At 38.0% G+C, this 25,721-nt stretch overlaps 1 pseudogene; it reads right to left on the minus strand.

Moving 5' to 3' along the window:
• Positions 1-8,092: 8,092 nt before the first annotated feature.
• On the minus strand, positions 8,093-8,473 carry LOC149170891 (antifungal protein ginkbilobin-like protein 1 pseudogene; annotated as a pseudogene).
• Between the last annotated feature and the right edge of the window lie 17,248 nt (positions 8,474-25,721).

Consider the following 25,721-nt stretch of genomic DNA (forward strand, 5'->3'; position numbering starts at 1 on the left):
GATCAATACCTCATAAATAAGCGTCTTCGAGGGGGAAACCTCCTTTACGTTATAGAAATGAGAAATTATTTAATGATACAAATGACAAGACCTCCTTTCTATATATAGGAGCCCAAGGGGTCATAATATAATCAAAGCCGACATAACAATCATAATGTAAGGGAACAATAATAACTATAGTGGGTTTCTATGGGGCACAATAATAACAATATGGGTACTACATGGGCACAACAATATAATAAGGGGGTTGTACTAATAATAATAAGGGGTTACACTAGTAGTATAGGGACCTAATATTGATGCTACGCATGTTGCCCATCATCCGCACTACTGCATCTTGTACTACTACCCATGGCCCTGCCACTGCCACTGCTACATATGTACTCCTAGTCCCTCTGCATCAGTGCTGCTACCCATGGCCCTGCCACTGCCACTATTTAATCTGCACTACAATCCCTCTCATCATGCTACATCATGTTGCCCATAGCACTACCATTACTAACTACTACACTTCAACCCAGTTATTAAGAAGTAGCTAATCTCCCAACACTGACATCTTTGTCAGGATAGAACACTCCTGATGCTGAAGCTCCCACTCTGGCCTCTAAACTTGTGCAACAACTCTGTGCATCTCACACCATTGCACAACTCTCTGTGCCATCCTACACTGGTGCAACACTCCTATGCTTCTTGCATTTTTGTGACCTGCTAGCATGGTGCTATCCCAGGATTCCTTCACTTTAGCTCCCTCTACCGCTCCATCTGCATCTGTCTCTACTGATATCGGCTAGTATTGCTTCTCCTCTTCAAGACTCCGTAGCAATGTCTAATCCAACAGGCTTGGTACCTCGAGGATCCTACCCCTCATCGCCTGTACTCCATTTGACTACAGCTCGATGTCTCCCCACATCCACTCAAGTGGTGTGTGTGCACTCATGTCACAGTCATAGTTTGTCTCCACTTCCTTCTCTACCCTTGCTAGTGTAGCCTTGTTCTCAAAGGCCTCTCCCTTACTCTCCTTCCTTGGACACTGGGTCGCATAATGACCCAGCTCCCCACAGTGGAAGCATTTGACCTTGGAGAGGTCCTTCTTCTTCTGTTTCTCCTACTTTCCCTCAAATGCTAGGGCATCATCCACCACCTCCTCCTTCTTGATTCTGATCTTGTTGCTGCTACTTCCTGCCTTGCTCAACCTTCTGATCTCTTCTTGGAGAAGAGATGCACACATTTCCTCCCAATCTAGAAGGGTTTCCCTGTCGGGTATTCTCAGGACAAACACCTCCCAGTCTTCTGAGACTGCATTCAGGGCTGTTCTCACCATAAATTCTTAATCCAGCGTGGCCCCTATGGAAGTTAGCTGATCCTAGATCTCCTTCAATCGACCGAGGAAGGGGTCAATCTATTCCCCCTTTTGCATCTGGTATGATCGCAACTGATTTTCTAGTAACATCCTCATATGCAAAGAAGTATGCTGGTACAATTTCTTTAGGGCATCCCACATCTCATTTTCTATGTCCTTTTCAGCAATATGTGGTACTACATGGTCCTTGACATAGTCAAGAATTATCCTCTTGGCCCTCGCGATTACCTCCACGTACTTGTCGTTATTAGCTGGGTAAACTAGAATAGCTATCGTCCTCAAGGAAAAGTGCTCGACGCGATTCCTACCTAGAATGGATAGGATTTTGGCCTTCCAGACTATAAAGTTTGAGGCTCTGTCCAGTCTCTCCTGGTCTCTTACCCCATTCACCGCCATCTCGTTGCTCTTGTACTTAACTACTGGAAGTTCTTGGTATGACTCCCTTTGAGCCTCGATTTACCTCCTGGAAACCATTTTCAATGTTGAGATGTCCCCACTTTGATCCTTAGTGCCGCTACACCACTGATTCAGATTTCTTGGCTAGATATCCTTGGTAGCAACTTCCTCATCCTTTGTCTTACCCTATTATATACTCTTCTAACTACAGTACTCCACCAAATCCACTTTGTAGCTTACTCATAACCTCCTAAACCCCAACAAATTAAAGGTTAGAGCTCCTAAGCTCTGTGTAATCTTGGTACCAAAAAATCAACCTCCTCAACCAACTATGTCAACCCTCATGGCCTCTGCATGAGCATACCTTTACCCCTCTCAGCCTTTGTGCTGGCTCTTCCTAGCTCAATCTAGATGATGGAGGCATTGTATCACCCCTTCCTCACTGCTACTATGCTAGGAACAACTTATGTCACTCAGGACAACTATTCTCTGTTGTTGCTGCTCTACTTGGTTGATGTCCTCAGTTCTTGTATGATCTGCAACCATGATCTCATACCATGTTGGAATTTCTAAGTCTAACCCATTAGAAACCCTTCATGTCCTTTACTAATTTATTCCTACCTACTTGTTCTGTTAATTAACAAGTTATTTACCATGTAAATACTGGAAATAAATACAAGTACATTCTCAACACATTACAGATCATCAACTGATGGAAACAAAAAAAAGCATACAAGTGACACCATTGTTTTTTGGACTAATGTCCCTGGAAAAACACAATGCAAGAAAACCAGTGCAGCTACCTGAGGGTTCAATTTATTAAGTAGTTTCAAAATATAATCTAGGTGATTAATTTGACTCACCCAATAGAGAAAAATCTTGGAAGTAGTACCTCTCTACTTGGAAGTAGATATTCCAGCTGAAACCCTAGATAAACAATTTTGCAGCTCCATAGCTCCAGTCTACCCCACGAAACCCTAGCATCAACCTATAGGGACTGCGTCAGCCTCTCTCTTGCCTAGCGTTAGCCCATTGTCACTCTGACTTGGCCTGCATCAACCTGTGAAGGCACTACATTAGTCCTCTGGCCCTCAGCGTCACCCACACTGGCCCTCTAAGGCACTGCATAGCTCCTGGTTGCCTCTGCATGAGCCATGGCTAGCTCTGCATAAACCCTTGACTACCTCTGCATCCCTCTCTCCAACTACTATGTTGATCCTCCCAGTGCTATCTCTACCTCTCTGCTTCTGTATTCACTACCCCTCAGCTGCAACTTCGATCACTCTCTCAACTTTCTCAGCAAACCCAGCCCCAGAAAGTCGAAATATTTATCTCTTGGTGCATTCTCCAAGTGACCCTCAAGCCTCCTCTTATACTTTTCTCGTTGACAAATCAACGACTGAGATTAAGTCCGTAATCAATGGCTAAAATTAGATTTGGCTTGATCCATGAATTTTGGACAATTCTAACATAGTTTTATATTAATTCACATTAATATTTTGTTTTCCCTAAGTTTACACTTAGGGACTCCATTAAAAATATTAATTATTTTAATATCTCTCAAAGTGTTTAGAATTTGCCTAAACCATTTCTGGGTATTGGAGATCTCATGTGCCTTAGTTTCTCCACCAATTTCTATGGCTAGAGTACATCTGATGTTACCCCAAATCAACACAATGCCCATAAAAAGTATGCAACATTGGTACTCCTTGGATGAGGAATAAATTCAGCATCCAATGAGTGCTCTTGCTCAACATTTTAGTAAAACCTTAGGGAGATAAGTTGAAAATACGAGTTGAAAATTTAGTTTTTTCTTTTATTTTTTAACCTTTTTACTTTTTTACTCCAAAAATGGTGAATCATCCACAATGGTTGATATCATCATCTTGAATCCTATTGGTCCTTATAAAGTTATTTTTGGTTGTACATTTCTATTTTGACACCCATTTTAGACCTAAAAATTACTCTAATAAACTAGAATATTTTATAATAAAAGGTAAGAAAGAGAGCTTGTGGTATCTAAGGTTTGATACTTATCTATTGGGATTTTTTTTCAAAAATAATAAAGATAATCACTATGTGTATTTTAAATTAGTCGGTTCTATTTGTGGCATTTGATGTGGATGATATGTTCTTGATTGGAACAACATGGAAATAGTTAAGGAAGTTAAATGATAAATTCCCTCTAAATTCGACACAAAATATCATGATTATGCAAATTTTAGTTTGGAATTTGAAATTAAAATAGTTTGAGCAAGTAAGAAAATTTGGTTGAATCAGAAAAAACTATGTTAAGAAAATATTATCGATCTTTTATAAGGAGGAATGTACATCAATGAACATCCATATTCCTATAGGTGGAAATATATTTGTAGATTAGTATTCCAAGGAATATGAAGGATAACATGAAATGCTACGTCTTAGCTATATTAGTCATGTTGGTAGTTTCATGTATGAAATAGCTTGTACGAGACTAGACTATGGACATGGCATGTGAAGTGGGAGTTTTGATAAGGTGTATGTCAAAACCAAGGAAGGTGAATTGGATAGTCCCAAAGAGATTTTTTAGTTATTTGTGTGGAATTATATATTATTCAATTTTCTGCTAAGGAAGGCCTAACGAGTGATTGTTAGCCTTACATGATTTTTCTAATAGAGACTAGTTTAGAGATTTAGCTCATAAAGGATCTACAAGTGGTTATATTTTTAACATATTTGGAGGCATAATTATTTGAATGAGAAAGAGACATTTTTCATGGTACTCCCAACTATAGAAGTTAAAGGCATGGTAGCCACTTATGTAAGTAAGGAAGTTGTATCATTACAAAGATTGCATCCATGTATTGGGTTTGTACAAAAAGATATAATATTATATAACAATACTCATAGTGCATTACTTTTCGAAAAATGTCAAACTTATCATTTTAAGGCACATTGTTTTGATATTACTATCACTTTATGAGGGACATGGTTGATAACAACAACGATTTTCTAGTGAAGGTGGATATTGTGAATAATGTCACAAATTTATTTATCAATGTCTATAAGTATTGATAATTTCATTTTGTGTAGAGAAAAAATAGGACCTTCTTCCCTAGATTGTTGGTCATGTGATGCTATGAATTTTTGTATGGGATGAATAAAACAAGTGGGAGAATGTTGGGTATTGTTCTATTCTTTACATAACTATTCCTTATCTAAGGGGGACATAAAAGGGGTGGAGCCCTCAAAATTATTTTGGTGGATTTTTCATATGTTTTTGGTAGTTCCATCACATGGTTCTTTATTTTGGTATTTGTTTGGTACATGGTGTTGTAGAACATGGTTCTATAATACTATTTAAGGAATTAAGCTTGTAATATGATCTAGGTTGATGGATTAGGGTTTCTTGAAGTGTTATTGTAAGCATTTGTGGGTTCTCCTTGATTGATGTTTTCTAGGAAAAACCTATGTGTATTATCTATGATTTGCATTGTTTTTTTTCTTCTTTATAAAGAATATTTGTATACATTATTTACTAGAAATGTTTAAAACTTACATTTTATAGGTGTTAAAAACATCATTTTTTACTTTCAATAAAATCTTTAAAAACAATTAGGGAACTTCGAATAAGAAGATCATGACTTGCTATTTTTATCAAGGGAAGATCCACCAGATATAAGATTTATTTCAATATATATACTACCTATTACAATATGAGATATACATGATGTCCCTCACTAGTCACCTTAAGAGCACCACCAAAGATAGAAATTCTCTCTACAATAGAACTCATTCTAAAACTTCTCAATACAAATGAAAATCTATGTAGTGCAACTAAATGTTTCAAATTTATTTCTTCATCAAAACAACTTTCAACAAGAGATGATTAGGCATACTATGGAGAAAAAGTGGTAACCAAGCATATTTTGGAATAATGGTCCACAAGAACCCCTACGTCAACTTTCTAATAATAATCTATAGAATACACCGTTTAACTCAAGAAGTATTCACACCAAAAACTACAAATAGAGATTGGTTCCAACATAGACCCCTTCATTGTTCTATTATTTGCATCACCATTTGGAGAAACAATACCACCCTTCTTGACCTTGGAAATGAGCCTCCTATTCTTCTCTGAAATATTTCTTTAGAAATGACTAATATAATATTAGGCTATAGTCCCATAAGAATTACGTCTCACCTAATTCAAGGATACCACATAATATAAGAGGAAGAAATTATTTTTCTATAATTTCAACCCTACCACTAAATCATCCCTCAAAACTAGACTACAAGAAGACATCCTATGAAATTTTTGCTCGTCTCCAAAAAAGTCATACTCACCTATAAGAAAACCATTAATCAAGAGCCAATTATGTTGAATTCCTTAAATAAATATAATCAAATGAGAAGGGAATTTTTTTTTTACTAAATGTTCATGAGGTCCATCCTTTCCAAATGAGAATCAAATAAAGGTGGTTATTTATTAAGGAATAACAAAGATGATGTCTTCCACATAATCTAATTGGAATGAGCTTTGAACATTCTCTTGATTCTAGGTTTTCCTTGGTATGAATGCCTATACTTTTTAACATTTTTCAGATTTAATGGCATTTCTATCCATTTAGTTTGTTATGCTAAAGAGCATTTGCCAATTCCTCTTAAAACTATGTATTCACAAAAGTTGTAGGATGTGGATTATTTGTCTCAATCATTGAGAGGGTACTTATTTTGAGGGGGTTGATATCCTCTTGGTCTATATATTTTTTATGATGATGATTACGGTTGTTACTCTCCATTGAGATCATATTTTGTATATCCGACATTAAGAAAAATGATAATCAATTATTTCTTTGTTTATTTTAACTTTATTTTCATTAAGACTAGTTAGTATCAATCAATAGGTTAGGAATGTTACTCTTGTGACATATAATTTGAAATTGATATTTAATATTGTTATATGAAAGACATTCTAAGAGAAAATGAATTTCACACCCTAATTTCTCATAAAGGATTGTTTTATATTTAAATATCATAACATTGTATATCTACTATATTATAACTAATTTATTGTTACCAATCCCAAATTTCTTTAAAATTAGCAACAAAATTCTTTTACGTTCTTGTACAAACTTATCATGATAAATTTTAATCCAAAAAATCCTTTAGCTCTAGATTATTGCTATGTATTAATAGCTTTTAATATTGCCTTAAAGGTTAGCAGTTTTAAGATGACAACCAAATATTTCTTTTCAAAATAATTATAGTTAATAAGATAGAAATAGTCCCAAAGTTTTAGAGTGTTTTTTTCCATCATTCTAAAAATATCAAATTTAAGAAAATTGATGATAAATCCTACACATAATTTTTGATGTATTTATGTTTTCCTTAACAAATCATTTAACTACCAAATATATATTTTAAAAGCAATTTTTTTTTTACCTTACACTAAAATTTTGAATATTATCTATAACATTAAAGAACTATTAAAAATTACATTAATTATAAAAATATTTAAATACTACTCGTACATTCTATATAAATAACTTCATTTTTTTCTTTACATGGGAGATTTCTAACTTTGAGAGATTATTATATTTTCGGGTGAATTTTATACCATTAGAACACATTACAAATAAAAACTGTTGCAAAACTATTTTACGTTGGAGATTTCTAACTTGAAAGGTTATAATACATTCTGGAGAATTTTATCCCACGAAAGAAAGAAGGATTTGTAGAGTTTCTATTCTCGAAAAAAATTAGAACACTTTATAATAAAAAATGTTTCAAAACTATTATAGATCTTCAATCAGGTTATTATTTAGAATATCCAATTTTTAAGACAGTATTACTGTGTATCAGTAGGCTTAAAGTTAACCAGATTTAAAACTAAAACTAATGATGATGATCTATGATACATATCAAAATTATATTTGTTATTCATTTAAAATGAAGTAAATACGATGAATATGTGAATCTAAAACGAATGTAAAAGGAATAAATAACACAATCTGAAAGTCATTGTTCCAGGGTTTGAGGAAAAAATTAAAATAAATTGTGGTACGAATTAAAACGAATTTGTGAAAAATTACTGTATATGTATGTAAAATAAAATGAAGAATTCAATGTCATACTCATTGCAACAATCGAGAGAACGATTTTGATATGTTAAAAACAAATGCAGTAACGCCATGGAAGTGTAATAGAAATAGATGACTGCGCAATAGTCTATTTATGAGGAAGAAGAGGTAAATAACAATATAACTAGCAATATGACTAGAAAGATGAGATTCCCTAGCTCAGAGAAGTCTTCGGCTTTTATTTAAATAAAGATATTATTAGATGGAAAAGATGCTAGAAGCTGTACTGCTCGTAGCGGATGAAACAGTCAGCGAATTCAACTCGAGCACCAGTGGCGAAGTTGCAAATGCTCCAGATGCTTGCGCCAATGGAAAGAAGGCAGGAGGTACAGTCAGACACTGAGAGTGACTGATTGCAGATTGCTTGCCCGTATGCAGTGGGTGAACCTGCAGCCGACGACTTGTAGTCGTAACCGTTCCAGGGCGTGTTTTGCTCCAGATCTATCAGCAGGGTTAGGAGCGTACCAAAGAAAGGACTTCCGGTTGGGATAACGTCAGAAGTGCAAACATACGACACTAGGTCTGTATTCTGCGCACCTACCACCACGAGTAGTAAGATTACAGCTAAAGCAAAGCCAAATGACCCGATCGCCATGGCTGCCAAACACGAAATAACTTCACGTCTAGTAAACCCTACAAATCGCAAAACTTATTGCCATGCTGGGGGATGCCTCCATTTTATAGCCCTCGTGGCACAATCCCGTGCGTAGGATAACCTCCGTGACGAGAAGGATGATGTCGGTTCACGTCACGCATTGTCAGTTGGGAGGAGGAAACAAAAGCTACATGTTGCTCGACCGTCATTAGGGGAGCTAAAGAAACAAAAGCTACAAACTTACGAGTATTATCTTTAAATAAATTATGATCTTCGATACTCCATATTCGTAGTATATATTTTTGTCAAACATGCCAATTCACACATTAAGTTATATAACTTTTTGTATTATTTAGATCGTCTATTGTGAGTACATGTAACAATCACGAAAGCTGTAATAATATTATTGAATTGCATAGCCTGTTTGTAGTTCCTAAGCGGATGGCCCAGTACATATATTTGAAATAAATACAATATATATAGTACATATTGTAGTGATTTATTTGATTATAACCCATGATTATTTAGAACTAAAATCATTGTGAAGTATTAAATATTTTATAATATTGAATATTGAATATTTTATTATAATAATATATTTAGTTTATCTGGGAGAGATTTGAATAGATCATATTTTTTTTTCATTTGAGGATTGCTATGATCCATCTCTAAGAGACTTTTTTTGCCGAGTGTAAGGCCAAGGAAGGGTGGTCTAAAGACATTAAATGCACTATCGGAGTTAAGCAAGGGTGTCACCTATCATCTACCATTTTTGGCATATACATCTAGAGGAGTGTCTTGACACTGCACGATGCAAGGGCACCGAGCTTGCTATTGTTATCATTACTCTTCTCCTTTATGCTGAGCATATCATTCTTCTTGCAAAAAGCCATAATGACCTAGAGAAGCAGCTTAAGACTCTTGATGTCTACTCCTGCGAGATGTGTATGACAGTTAATACCTAGAAGACTAAAGTCATGATCATTAAATCCAAAAAGATCACCCATGGTAGTTTTGTTTGCAATAACCACTACTTAGAATAGGTTTCTTCTTATAAATATTTGAGTATTGACTTTCCTCATCAACTCAACTCGAATTATAGCATTGAGAGAAGGATTATTGGAGGCTTCAAATCTGATATGACCTTGAAAACAATTGTAAGTCAGTCAATCTTTGCTTTTTGAGTAAAAAGAGGTTCCTCTTTGAGACTCTCATCACCCCTTTTCTCTTATACGGGTGTAAAGTTTGGGGTTGCAGAATATCGAGATAGTCTTGTACAAAGATTGAGATTATTCAAAAGCAATTCATAACCTACAACCTAAAGATAAAGATAAATACTCCATATCTTATCCTCTTGATTGAAGCTAGTATATTACCCATTTAAAGTACGACTATGTTTAGATATCTCATGTATAAGAAGAAGCTTTACAACAAAGAATCCAAGAGGCTCCCAAAGATTGCTTATAACTTTAGCCAAAACCTCAACCTTCACCTCAAGTGCGGGCGGCATAAAATCCGCAGTCTTGGCTCAACCATTGGGGAATGAAGGAGGAGATCATTATGGGAAACAAAGATAGCCCAAAAGATAACATTAGCTCCAATTTTAAGGACAAGTTGTGGAAGGATAAGGAGCTGGAGGGTAAATGGAAGCTAAGATACTATATGGAGGTGATGAAGCCAACCCTTGATAGCCAGAATTATCTCCTTCTGTTGACCAGAACTAACAAAAGAATGAACATCACTAGGATAAGAACTAATTCCCGTGAGCTTCGAAGTGAATCCAGGTAGTAGTCTACTCCCAAGGCTCCCTCGAATCATAGAATCTGTTAGATTTACGACACTAATAATGTGGAAGATGAAAAGCACTTCCTTTCAGACTGCCCGACTCTTACTCACATTCGCTCTTGATTCCCTAACATCTGCCACACTTCCAATGTTCTTGACTTATTAATCCAGCCCAACTATAGCATTCTCACAGCACTTCTTTCCCTTCTCTTTCATCATAGAAACAAGATTTTGAAGAATCACACTTAGATTATTTTTCTTTTCTTGACGCTTAATAGGCCAAATTGGTCTTAGTGGATGTTAATCATTATCATCATCAGTCTCATCAATAAGTAATTATATAAATTAAATGGGTTTCCAATTTAGTTTTGAAGAAATATACAAAAATTAATCAAATTATAATTTTATTTTAAATAATTATTATTAATTTTATAAGTTAATTGGATGAAATATAAAAAAAAATGAGATAATGAGCGATATGTCTATACGTGACTATCCTCCCACAAGATAAACTAGACAAGCCCATACTGTAAAAGAATTTCTATAATTGTGATAGACTAATTTAATTGTGATTGACCATCTCAAATTTAAGACTTCTAATATATATAAACATGCCCAAAAGGAGAGTGAAAATTTCAACCATATTCATAGACTGACCCAAAAGTAAATGATAACATAAAAAATTATTCAGAGGGAGAGTTCAGCTAAATAGTTATAGGTGGATATTTTTCATTCTCTGAATATATACTCTATATTTTCCACTCCTTAAACCATGTTTATAACTTTAATATCCAACGTGTTTGTTTGATATTGGATTTCATCGAAACAAAGAATAATTCTACATTTCCCCTCATGTATTTCCATGAGAACTTGATCCATGATAATTTTATCCTGGAAATAAATATCCATAGCCTACATATACTAGGTATTTCTAGCACTTTTAGTTCTCATTTCTAGTATCCATTTTTTTAGAAATATGTTGTCATTGATGGTAAAGGAAAATAAGATAATGGCAAAGGCAGGGATGGTTGGAAAGAGATTGGTAAAGGTAAATTCCCAAAAGGAGAGTGAACATTTTAACCATATTCATAGACTAACCCAAAAGTAAATGATAGCATAACTAATTATTCAGTGGGGGAGTTCACCTAAATAGTTATAGGTGGATATTTGTCATTCTCTTAATATATACTCTATATTGGACAATGCTTAGGCCATGTTTAAAAATTTAATGTCCAACATGTTTTTTTGATATTGGATTTTATCCAAAGAATGAATAATTATATTTTTCCCCTCCTATATTTCCATGAGAACTTGACCCATCATAGTTCTAACTTGGAAATAAATATCCATAGCCTACATATACTAGTTATTTCTAGCCCTTATAATTCTCATTTCTAGTATCCATTTTTTTTAGAAATATGTTGTCATTAATGGAAAAACAAAATAAGATGATGACAAAGGTAGCGATGGTTGCAAGGAGACTGGTCAAGTTGCAAAGATTTTAGAGCCAATTCTAGTTCATAATAACATCTCAAGTGATTTTAGAAAGTACACAGATGGTATGGCTCTCAAAACCCTCTTGGAGAAGAAGTTATTGTCAGTTAAAGGTGAAAAGACATAAAGTTAATGGTTGCAGCTAAACATGGTTGTAGAGTCAAGTTAGTGTAATTTTTGGTGTTTTTCTAGTATATGTAGAAGCATTAAAAACTGGCCAAGTTTGTTGTTGGACATGCACCACACATCCCCTGTAGCCCATCAGTGAAACTACAGGAGCCCAAGTGCACCTAAGGGTTAACGATAGGTGGGTGCATTATTGGCAGTATTTCCATAGTCGGTGATCGAGATATTGATGGTCAATAATAATAGCAAACCCCCTCTCCCTCTAAACATAGACAGGGAATCAACGACAAATACATGCACTAAGCATAAGAGAAACGTGCCTGACAGAGTTGATTCAGAAAGGGAAACATTGTTCCATGGAATGAAACACATGTCATAATCCAATTGGTTAAAGGAGACATAGTCGTAGCATGATATCAACAAAACATAGCCCAACCAAACCATGATGCATAGCATATAGATTCGACATTTTCACTATCCATGTGGGATAAATCCGAGTGACATGTGGCACCACTAAGGAGTCACCACATAGCACAAATAATGAAAGGATGATGTCAGTAAGATGATGTGGGAGTTGGGCCAATATTTGACCCCATTCAACTCTTTGACTTGTTCGGACTTGGTCATAAATCCAAATTATATGGTGAAAGTGTTAAAGGACAAGTGCTCCTGTAGTTGGGAAATTTTTAGTAGTGACATCAATAGAGTTGGCAGTATATTTGGAGATTTTCCAAATATGGAGATAATTGAATTTAAAATGTCATGTATAAAGTCTCATATTTTTTCTAAATTCAAATCTGGACAATTAACTCAGCTTCACTCACGGAGGTGACCAAGCAGAGATTGAAGACTTATGGTAGACACCAAGAGAACATTCCAGAAGCAAAAAACAAAATGAGATCAAAATTTTTGATAGGTGAAATTTAAGTGCAAGATTACCAAAGTTTGAAAGCTAAAAATATTAGTTCGACTTTATGCATAAGTATAATCGAATTCACAAGAGATGTTGTTGGTTGTATGGTGTGTTGGTGGTTCAGTTACTTTTCAAGCGTGGAAGTTGGGGGAATGATCAGTGATTAGATATTGTTGTAGGTGATGTTATGGTGTTTCGGGTGAATAATTGAGGTTAGTAATTATCGTTTTATGAAAGGAAGTGGCATTTGTTATTTGAGTTTGGAAGTGGAGTGAAAGATGAATCATTGAGGTCAATCAAGTGGTAGCATGCAGATTAGGGATTGTATCTCCTTCCAGTAGTCACCAGTAAACAATAAAGGGTTATAGATCCTTTCAGTTACAGCTGATAAATTAGGAAGTAACAACTTCCTTCTCATTGTAGCTATAAAATTTTGTAACAACAAGTAGAAGCTTGGCTTAGTGGAAATAATTGAAGAAAAGTTTGAAGAATTTATGCACATCATTTTCTATTTATTTTGTTGATTCTTGTGATTCTATATGAATTCATCCTAAAGTATCTATTGGTCTCCTAGTGTTATTTACTAGTGAAAGCAAATTGTAAAATTCCTACATACTTATTCACCCCCACTCTCAGTATTTTCCTGATTTCTAACAATTGGTATCATAGCATGTAGGTTACTTTGTGATCAGTTCAACAATTTGAAAAAATATCAAGGACCATGGAAAATCATGAAGGAAGATACACCAATACAACACTAATTTGTAATTGAACAAAATATGTGCTTTGGAAATTCAAGATGAAATTCAATCACTTGGACTTGACTTATGGGATCCAATGAAAGAAGAATATCAAACTCGTTATGCCTTGATTACTAGAGATTAGAGGATACACCAACACGAAACTAATGCTCAATGGAAAAAAACTATGTTATTTGGAAATTTAGGATGAAAACATATATTCAATTACTTGGAGTTGATTTATGGAATGAAATTCAATAATAATATTAGAAGCCCCATCCCTTGATTACTAGAGATCATAACATGGAATTCAAATGTATTATTAAAGTTATGAAAGCACTATTTGTTGCCTTACCTGAATTAGAACTAGACAAGGTCATGGATTTCTCTACTATAAAATTGATTTGGGATAAGATGAGTTATTGTTATGAAGGTGAAAATAAGGTAAAGAAAGAAAAAATTCAAGCTTTTAGAATAACTCTTTGAAGATGCATGATGATGAATATATTGCTAAATAGTTTTTAAGAGTTGATGAGGTTTTGAATATTATAAAAGGTCTTGCTGAAAATTTAGAAGATCTAGTAGTAGTTCAAATGGTGTTGAGATATACCCGTGAGATATTTAATATTAAGGTTTAAACTATTGAGGAGACGATACATACAAATTCTCTCACTTTGGATCAACTACTTGGTACTCTTACTTCCTATGAGATGATAATTTCTAATGGAAATCCCACAACAGTCTGAGGAAAAATATTTGTTTCCTCCTGTATAATACATTATATGTCACGAGTTTTAAAGCCCTCTACCTAATGTACCTTTAGTGGTTTCTTAGTCACTCTATTGAACAATTATTGTTTCCCTTTCTCTCTGGACTCTAGTTGTGCTTTGAGATCCTTTACCTGCACGAATGTAAAATTAGTGAAAGTCTTTAGGCTATAAAACAGAACAAATAGAAATCCCTAGAAAATGAGACAATACAACGTAACACATAAAAACACCTAACAGATGAGACTATACAACATAACAAATAACAATCCCTAGTAGATGAGATTATAGTGCACTGAAATCAAAAGTAAAGTTAATGAAAAAATAGTATAAAGTTTCAACAATACATTCTCTTGAATATTTCCACACATCTTTTCTTTTCCTTTAATTTTTTCTAGATATTGAAATCTCTCCTTCTCTTCTTATTGTCTCCTGATCTGAAAATCACCCTATAAGTGATCTCAGTTAAAGATTTATTAAATGAAGGTATTACAAACTCGTGTGTTGGTGTGTGTCTATGTTATTTTAGGCAACGGATCGATCACATTGCAAAACACAGAGACACTTAAATGGAAAACAATAGAGAAATACAGTAAGCGAATACAAGAACACAACAATTAATAAGGAGTTCACCCCATCCTTCAGGGCTATGTCTCTGGTCCATATTTCAATGGTGGCCTTCTTTTATTATGTCTTAAAGCAAAGAATTATAGTGAAGGAGCTCGATATGAGTACACAAACACTTTTTCTTACCAGCTTTTGACCTTTCTCATCTTTAATGGAAGGAGCCCAATGTGCTGCTCAGTCTCGACAGATCCTCTCAGGGATGGCTTGAACCTCTCAAGCTCTCTGGTGCTTGACGCTGCCTATGGTCAGCTCGGCCCTCTGTCTTTCTGCTTTTTGCTCCACTGTCTTTTCTTCATTTTCTCTGATTTCTTCATTTTCTTCTCCGTCTTCGGTGTCTTCTGATTTTTTTGTTCATGGCTTTAAAGCCATTTGATCTCATGGTTGTTCGATTCCCCTTCCACCTCCAATAGATCACATGTTGTAGCTTCACTTGGAGTTCCCTGTCTCAGCATCATCATCATGCTCACAAGGAGTGGCCTCTTGTCCTCCTACGAACTGCGCTAGCTTTTTCCTCATCAGTTCAATTCTTCAGTTACGTCATGGAATGAGTCAATTGCCACCTCGATAGTCAAATCAGATGTCAAACTTCTCTCTATCATGGCTTAATCCCTTGTTAATTCTGGCTTTCCCATTGGGTGCGATCTCAGCCGTTAAATCTGGAGCCCGCAGATCCGACGCCATTCACTCATTTCCCGCGGTTGACTTGCTCGATCGTTAGCACACAATGCGAAGTGGTTTTCTATCTCCTCCACTTGCCACACGTCAGGCACTGAAAGGAATCGTTAGGTTTCGGCCAATTCCACTTACAGCCCAAGGGTGCCCCCGATCAATACCGCTAGTTTTTGGACCGTGGGTCCCGCTTTTAGCCTTCAGCACTTTTTCCTCACGGTTCTCCTACTTTCCATGTGATCGAACGCTTGGGGCCTTTCCATTTCAAGGGGTTTCACCTAGCAATGCGCAATTGATGCTAATCGTCCATCAAAAACTACCTCCTTTTCCCAATTGGGCTTCCCAGGGGCTAGTTTCACCTCCTGTGCAGTCTCCATGGGCCCCAGTCAGCGTACTTTGACTGAGGTCCTCATTGTTCCATGCTGGCTACCAACTGCCACTATTCAAAGGTTTTTCTGATCGCTTCATTCTCTTTTAATTCGAAGTTTTGTCCTAATATGATACAGTCATGGTTCTCTGATTTTTCTTCATGGTGTTATAACTCAGGTTGTTCCCTTTGACTCCCAAGGGAATACGGCCAAGGTAACCACAAACCAATCTTTGGACTGCAGGTCCTAACCTACCTGCAGTCAGAGAGGGCTCTCTCTTTAGGATTTAGCTTTGTTTAAGGGATGATTTTAGGATAGATATGATGCACATGAGTTTTGTTTGAGTTTGGTGGGATGGTTGATCTATTCAAGCAGAGTTGGCATGCAAAGTGTAAGAAGTTCAAGCCACTGGGCATGGAGTCAATGAATATGAACTGAAGGGTGTGTTTTCCTTGGCAGAAGAGGGGAATATGGAGCAGGATAGCTACGCATGGCACATTGATTAAATGCTGGAACAAGGATGAAATGGAGGTTAGAGGATGATAGGCAATTAAGGATCTCTCATCCAGCCAAAGAGGGAAAGTGGATGAAGACTATATAGGGGCAATGAAGGATTCCTTAACAGCATTCAGAAATGAGAAATAGCTTAAACATGATCAATTAAGTATGCATATTTATCACTAATTCAGAGGAAAACATAGAAAAGTTACAAGAATTGAGCACAAAGGGCATGAAAGCCAGCTCTGAACTATTCCCTCTTCCTGCAACTTAGATTATGATATACAGATGATACAGATACATATAAACTGATAAACAGAGGGAGGAAAGACTTATTGAACCATGAGCAAGCACATGAATTCCACATCAAAGCTCTTTATCCATTGAAAGCACAACCAGCCAATTCAGATGCAAATATTCCAGCAATCTTTGATTACAGAAGTTCTTAAGCTTATAGCGCAAGTCTGGAATGAGAAATCCAACCAACCAACCCTTTACACTATCAAGAGGGTGGTATAAATAGAGAAAATATCTACAAAATATCTACAACAGCAGATCTGATAGCAGATTTGGAGAAATGAATGCTTCTAACCTAACATTTATTGCAAATAAATGAAAGAATGCCTATCTACCAGCTGCGCAGGGACTGCAGCGATAAGAATGAATAAATTATTGGTCTTTTGAGCAATGCACTGGCACTTCTGCAATAACTGTACCTTGGGACTTGCTGCGCTGCTCATATGTGTCTTTGTACACTGTCTCTGCAAAATCTGGGCTTTAAACACTTGAATTGCCCCTCTAGGCGGTTCTACTGCTGTAGAGTGGCTTTAATGCTCGTAACTGTGATCTGGTGGGCTTTGATGGCTTTGAGCTGCTTTATTGACTTTGATGGGGCCCTCTTTAATGTTCTGCTGCTTCGGGCTACTGATATTTTGATCTGATACTCTTTGTTGCTTCCTCTGATACACTTTGACACTGAATCAGGCCACTCTCTCTCTCTGATACTCTTTAACTGTCTAATCGCCCCCTTCTGCCTTTTAATGCAAAATAACTGCTGCAAATGCTTCCGTGGCCTTTGGGATGTTATCGGCGCTGGATGATTCCAAAACTGACTTCAAACTGATAAAATTGCTGTAAAAAACGCTGAAAAAGGGGCGCCAGGAGACCGCCGAGCAGAAACCATGCATTTCGGATATATTGTGGGCATGAAGCGATTTCAAAATAGCCAAGGAAAGCATCGTTCCTTTGCAGTTGTGGCGGGCGGGAGCATTGTACACAAAACTTTAAAAATGGCCCTTTTATTATAATACAAAAATGCTTTCAAAATTGTGCAAATTCATGAAATTTGGGCGCAAGTGGCAACTGCTCATTTTATTAAATTCTAGCCATTGGATCCGGCGCAGGCCGATCCAACAACTGGCGCTAAATCGCAATATCGGCGTCGGATGGACCGGGGGGTGGCACATAAACAATCGCCGAAACTACGTGGACCCGATATGCTATAGGCCCTTCCTTTTATTTGGAATCGCGTCCGGCCCATCGGCGATGTCATATCGGCGGACTTACAAAAATTTGGTTTGCGGACCCAAAATCCCTTTGTGCCCATTTTTAACGGGGATCAGGTCCGAACCATCAGAACCCATCATATCGGTGGATTTACATTTGAAACGGGTCTAACGGACCCAAAATCCCTTTCAAAACTGCCCTTTATAAATTATCGGCTCTGGAATATCGGAGACCTCCCTTTTCGTTGTGCCTGGGGACCTTACGGACCCGATGGCTTTTACAAAACCCGCCTTTATAATATTTCGGCTCCGCTGGTCGGAGCCATATACATGGGGTGATCACCGATATAATATGGGCCGTTGATCTGGGGCCCAAAAATGGACGGCTTTGATTAATTCGGGGATTCGGCAATCGGCGGGGTGGAGGGCACAACCTTTACATATTGCGATCGCCGAAATGGGCGATCGCCGAAATGATCCAGGCCATTGGATCGGTGGGGGTGATGGACGGCTGAGATTTGGTCACTGTGTCGGCGATCAGCGGCCCATTTTAACCCATGCCTTATAACCCTGAATATTTGCGATATGCCGATAAGCGATATCGCATCGGCCATTGTTGATCGGACATGCAAAAATTGTTGTTGTTTCAACACAAGACCTCCCTCCCGACTACGATATTGCATCGGAGGGGGTCCAAAAGAGTCTTTTTTACATCAGAGCAATTTATTATAAAAAAACGCAAGGCAAATGAATTCGGAGGGGTGAGGTAAGTGCTTGGAATGGACTTCTAGGGCATCAGAAGAAGTCCGATGGCAAAAAAGGGAAGATTCATGCCTTGGAAGGATTCCAAAGGCACTTGGGAGGATTTCTATGTGTTTTGAGAGGGGTTTAATGGCCAAAAAAGGGGTTTATGCCTTAAAAAGGTAAAACAAGGCCAAAAGGATGATTTTTATACATATGAAGGGAAACTATGCAAAGGAATGAGTCCTTATGCATTTGGGAGATGGTTAGAGGGGGTATTGATGGCTCTTGCTAAGTTTCAGATAAAGTTAGCAATTCCCGAGGATGTATATGGTTATCTTTCAACCAGGGGGAGGGGATAAGTATATAAGGGAGTAATATACAGAGTTTTAGTAGGGGAAATGGAAATAAATAGGGAGCTACATAGTAAAGTTAATAGTTAATATGACAATGATGAGAAAAAGCGCTAAGAATGATGTCTTAGGCTATCAATGGGGGAAAATAACTGATAGAAGAAGTGTGTACATTCCTTGAGTGAAGCAGATCTTCACCAAGGAAAATGATATGGAGAATGATGAAACTAAGAGGTATCAAGCAGATATTGACCTCTTTTAGGGGAAGTTAGTGAGAGATTTGGGAAAAGAGGAAGAAGGGGAAGTTAGACATGCCTCGCTTGAAATCCTCCAACTGAAAAAACTGCCTCAAACTAAAAATGAATTGCTTACCAAAAATTGGAACACAGTAGTGGCATTTAGACTAGCACGCTTTCATGGACAGTTCTTTGGCCATCTGTAGCAAATATAGAGCATTGCAGCATGCATAGAACGACATATTTGGCATGTAAGAATGTCGATCATGAAAGATGATTAACCTGCTGCAGCAGGAGGCTAACAGTGGCTCCACTTGGGGATGGCTTTTCCTTGTGAAAAGCCAAGAACAGCAGGTCAGACTGCCTTGTATTCAATTGTTGCTGTGCTCTGCAAAATTCCCTTGGCTGGCTGCCTTATTGATCCTACCTACCTACCTACCCTTACCAGCACTTACTTTGTTGTTAGGTGAAGTGAAATAACCAATGCAGCCATTTAAGAAAAATAGACATCATTGAGTTTTGCTGCTTGTGCTTGCCGGTGAGAAAAATTGAGATCTTGCAATCTGATGTGGCTTTGTTAATCTTTGAGAAGATCAGGAAGCTACTGACCTCCTTTGCTGTGTTTAAACACTGTACAAAACTGTCCTGCAACATATATATACAATTGCTAGGCCGAAACAAAGAACTGTACAAAATTTTGGGACAACTATCATGCCTTGGAGTCGGGAGATCATCAACAACTCGATACTAAGCCTTGCAGCCTGCTAATGGAGAAAAGCGTTGATCTCTTTCATCATTTTGCCTGCCAGCAGATAGGTCATTCAAAACTTGCAAAGGTGCTTGCAATTTATTACAATCTGGCTCGAATAGGGCTTGACTGATCTGTGCAGGCTGCTCCTCTTCTTCTTCTTCGAATAACTCAGATGGATGAAAACAAAGAGGCAGGGGATCCACTTGGATCATTTGATCATATGCTGCTACCTCTAAGTCTTCCTTAATCTGATATTCAATGGCTCCTTGGGGCTGCAAAACTAGAGGCAATACCTTTGGAACAATATTTTGATTAACCTCCAGGCGGTCAATAGCAACACAAGGTGACACTTGATCATACACAGCATGATAATTATCCCTGATAAATTGAAAAGACTCAAAACAAAATGGTAAAGTTCCTTCGGTGAAATCAAAATTTTCTGCGCTTTCCTCCTTTACTTCATAGCTGAACTGGGCAAGTTGATCATTACATTCAAGCTACTGAGCCTGAACTTCGGTTCCTGCCAAAATAGGATCTGATTCCTCTACAAGGCTGATTTGGTCGTTAGGCTCATAATCATCATCATAGAGATCATATTTGGGCAGACAGTTGAAAGAAGAGAAGCTATTATATTCACACAGTATATCAGGAGACTCCTCCTTCACATATGGCTCTATGAATATGTCATCTGATTTGTGGTAGGTTTGTTCGTGAATGTCACTACTTTCCTCTTGCACAACAGATGTGTTGTGGTGCTCCAAACATTTCACTTTCATTGTCATCAGCTGCATCATTTCCTCTTTCCTTTGTAACACACTATGAAGTCTCTCTTCTTGCTCTGCTTTGCGTTGTTCCTCCCTCATCTTCAGATTTGCCTCCACGTCCACGGCTACGTCCTGCATCTGTTTCAAAGTGGACGGGCATCTTTCTCTCAAACGAAATTCCATTTCTGGATCAAAAGCTCTTGGATATAGCAATAGAGCCAGATGAGGGGGAGGCCTAATATTCAATGGCATAGAGAGATAGACTTGATTGAATTGATCAGAAAATTGCTGAACTGACTCATTTGGAAGCCTTTTTAACTCATCATAATCTTGAATGAGCAAGAGGAAGCTAACTTTGATCATCCATTTATTAAGGAAGAGCTTAGCACACTGCTGAAGATTAGAGATGCTGGCCTCAGGCAATGCTTTAAACCAAGTCCTAACTTCGCTTTGCAAAGAAAGGGCAAATAGTCTAAGACTGACATCTTCATCTTCCACTTCAAATATATTAAGATAATCTTCAAAAGCCTTGATATGTTTCTGGGCAGTAATGCCATTCTCTCCATCAAATCTAGGGAGATACTCGGGATGATTTGCAGGCAAAGGATTCAGCACAGGAGGCAAAATGAGAGGCTTATATCTATCAGGAACTTTACGAGACACAGGAGTATATACAGGAACTGTAAGACTGGGCTCTATTTTTGGTTCCTCCTTGGCTGTATGATGATCTTCAGTAACATTTGAAGACTACTGCTCTAATGTGCAAGGAGGCTTTTCAACAACATTTTCCAAAGGAAAATCATAAAAATATGATATAGAATCGTCTTTAAAATACAATATACACAGCAAAACTTCATGGAGAAAAAACATGACCTCTTGGATAGTAATCCAGGTCAAGAGCCTGATCTGCTCATATATCTCTTTTAGGTTCATTTCTCCAGTGGAGTCTTTATTCTGAGGATGATGTGGAGTCGCCAGGTGGATGAATTAACCTTGAAGTGCCTCATCTCTGTCCACCGTCACAGATCAGAGCTAAACATGAGAAGTTCTGAAGAAAAGGAACACTTTCTCCAGAAAACAAGGCAAACTGGTCAAAATTTGGGGTATACAGTAATAAACAAATGATTTCAGGTCCCCAGCGGAGTCCCCATTATGTTATCACTCAGGTTGTTCCCTTTGACTCCAAAGGGAATACAGCCGAGGTAACCACAAACCAATCTTTGGACTGCAGGTCCTAGGCTACCTGCAGTCGGAGAGGGCTCTCTCTTTAGGATTTAGCTTTGTTTAAGGGATGATTTTAGGCTAGATATGATGCACATGGGTTTTGTTTGAGTTTGGTGGGATGGTTGATCTATTCAAGCAGAGTTGGCATGCAAAGTGTAAGAACTTCAAACCATTGGGCATGGAGTCAATGAATATGAACTGAAGGGTGTGTTTTCCTTGGCAGAAGAGGGGAATATGGAGCAAGATAGCTACGCATGGCACATTGATTAAATGCTAGAACAAGGATGAAATGGAGGTTAGGGGATGAGAGGCAATTAAGGATCTCTCATCCAGCCAAAGAGGGAAAGTGGATGAAGACTATATAGGAGAAATGAAAGATTCCTAAACAGCATTCAGAAATGAGAAATAGCTTAAACATGATCAATTAAGTATGCATATTTATCACTAATTCAGAGGAAAACATAGAAAAGTTACAAGAATTGAGCACAGAGGGCATGAAAGCCAGCTCTGAACTATTCCTTCTTCCTGCAACTTAGATTATGATATACAGATGATACAGATACATATAAACTGATAAACAGAGGGAGGAAAGACTTATTAAACCATGAGAAAGCACATGAATTCCACATCAAAGCTCTTCAGCCATTGAAAGCACAACCAGCCAGTTCAGATGCAAATATTCCAGCAATCTTTGATTACAGAAGTTCTTAAGCTTATAGCGCAAGTCTGGAATGAGAAATCCAACCAACCAACCCTTTACACTATCCAGAGGGTGGTATAAATAGAGTAAATATCTACAAAATATCTACAACATCAGATCTGATAGCAGATCTGGAGAAATGAATGCTTCTTACCTAACATTTATTGCAAATAAATGAAAGAATGCCTATCTACCAGCTGCACAGGGACTGCAGCCATAAGAATGAATAAATTATTGGTCTTTTGAGCAATGCGCTGGCACTTCTGCAATAACTGTGCCTTGGGACTTGCTGTGCTGCTCATATGTGTCTTTGTACACTGTCTCTGCAAAATCTGGGCTTTAAACACTTGAATTGCCCCTCTAGGCGGTTCTACTGCTGTAGAGTGGCTTTAATGCTCATAACTATGATCTGGTGGGCTTTGATGGCTCTGAGCTGCTTTATTGACTTTGAGGGGGGCCTCTTTAATGTTCTGCTGCTTCGGGCTGTTGATATTTTGATCTGATACTCTTTGCCGCTTCCTCTGATACACTTTGACACTGAATCATGCCACTATCTAATCGCCCCCTTCTGCGTTTTAATGCAAAATAACTATTGCAAATGCTTCCGTGGCCTTTGGGATGTTATCGGCGCTGGCTGATTCCAAAACTGACTTCAAACTGATAAAATTGCTGTAAAAAATGCTGAAAAAGGGGCGCCAGCAGACCACCGAGCATAAACCATGCATTTCGGATATATTGTGGGCATGAAGCGATTTCAAAATAGCCAAGGAAAGCATCGTTCCTTTGCAGTTGTGGTGGGTGGGAGTGTTGTACACAAAACTTTAAAAATGGCCCTTTTATTATAATACAAAAATGCTTTCAAAATTGTGCAAATTCATGAAATTTGGGCACAAGCGGCAACTGCTCATTTTATTAAATTCTGGCCGTTGGATCCGGCGCAGGCCGATCTAACGGCTGGGGCTAAATCGCAATATCGGCATCGGGCGGACTGGGGGGTGGCACATAAACAATCGCCGAAACTGCGTGGACCCGATATGCTATAGGCCCTTCCTTTTATTTGGAATCGCGTACGGCCTATCGACGATGTCATAACGGCGGACTTACAAAAATTTGGTTTGCGGACCCGAAATGCCTTTGTGCCCATTTTTAACGGAGATTGGGTCCGAACCATCGGAACCCGTCATATCGGCGGATTTAATTTGAAACGGGTCTAACAGACCCGAAATCCCTTTCAAAACTGCCCTTTATAAATTATTGGCTCCGGAATATCGGAGACCTCCCTTTTCACTGTGCCCAGGGACCTTACGGACCCGATGACTTTTATAAAACCTGCCTTTATAATATTTCGGCTTCATTGGTCGGAGCCATATACATGGGGTGATCGCCGATATAATATGGGTCATTGATCTGGGGCCCAAAAGTGGATGGCTGTGATTAATTCGGGGATTCGGCAATCGACGGCGTGGAGGGCACAGCCTTTACATATTGCGATCGCCGAAACGGGCGATCGCCGAAATGATCCGGGCCATTGGATCGGTGGGGGTGATGGACGGCTGAGATTTGGTCACTGTATCGGCGATCGGCGGCCCATTATAACCCATCCCTTATAACCCCGAATATTTGTGATATGCCGATAAGCGATATCGCATCGGCCATTATTGATTGGACATGCAAAAATTGTTATTGTTTCAACACAAGACCTCCCTCCCGACTGTGATATTGCATTGGAGGGGGTCCAAAAGACTCTTTTTTACATCGGAGCAATTTATTATAAAAAAAGGCAAGGCAAATGAATTCAGAGGGGTGAGGTAAGTGCTTGGAATGGACTTCTAGGGCATCGGAAGGAGTCTGATGGCCAAAAAGGGAGGATTCATGCCTTGGAAGGATTCCAAAGGCACTTAGGAGGATTTCTATGTGTTTTGAGAGGGGTTTAATGGCCAAAAAAGGGGTTTATGCCTTAAAAAGGTAAAACAAGGCCAAAAGGATGATTTTTATACATATGAAGGGAAACTATGCAAAGGAATGAGTCCTTATGCATTTGGGAGATGGTTAGAGGGGGTATTGAGGGCTCTTGCTAAGTTTCAGATAAAGTTAGCAATTTCCGAGGATGTATATGGTTATCTTTCAACCAGGGGGAGGGGATAAGTATATAGGGGAGTAATATACATAGTTTTAGTAGGGGAAGGGGAAATAAATAGGGAGCTACATAGTAAAGTTAATAGTTAATATGACAATGATGAGAAAAAGCGCTAAGAATGATGTCTTAGGCTATCAATGGGGGAAAATGACTGATAGAAGAAGTGTGTACATTCCTTGAGTGAAGCAGATCTTCACCAAGGCAAATGATATGGAGAATGATGAAACTAAGAGGTATCAAGCAAATCTTGACCTCTTTTAGGGGAAGTTAGTGAGAGATTTGGGAAAAGAGGAAGAAGGGGAAGTTAGACATGCCTCGCTTGAAATCCTCCAACTGAAAAAACTACCTCAAACTAAAAATGAATTTCTTATAAAAAATTGGAACACAGCAGTGGCATTTAGACTAGCACGCTTTCATGGACATTTCTTTGGCAATCTGTAGCAAATATGGAGCATTGCAGCATGCATAGAACGACATATTTGGCATGTAAGAATGTCGATCATGAAAGATGATTAACCTGCTGCAACAGGAGGCTAACAGTGGCTCCACTTGGGGATGGCTTTTCCTTGTGAAAAGCCAAGAACAGCAGGTCAGACTGCCTTGTATTCAATTGTTGCTATGCTCTGCAAAATTCCCTTGGCTGGCTGCCTTATTGATCCTACCTACCTACCTACCCTTACCAGCACTTACTTTGCTGTTAGGTCAAGTGAAATAACCAATGCAGCCATTTAAGCAAAATAGACATCAGTGAGCTTTGCTGCTTGTGCTTGCTGGTGAGAAAAACTGAGATCTTGCAATCTGATGTGGCTTTGTTAATCTTTGAGAAGATCAGGAAGCTACTGACCTCCTT

This window comes from Pinus tabuliformis, chromosome 4_2 (assembly GCF_031772625.1).
Source record: "Pinus tabuliformis cultivar Carrire ecotype Pingquan chromosome 4_2, CPIR1, whole genome shotgun sequence".
NCBI lineage: Eukaryota > Viridiplantae > Streptophyta > Pinopsida > Pinales > Pinaceae > Pinus > Pinus tabuliformis.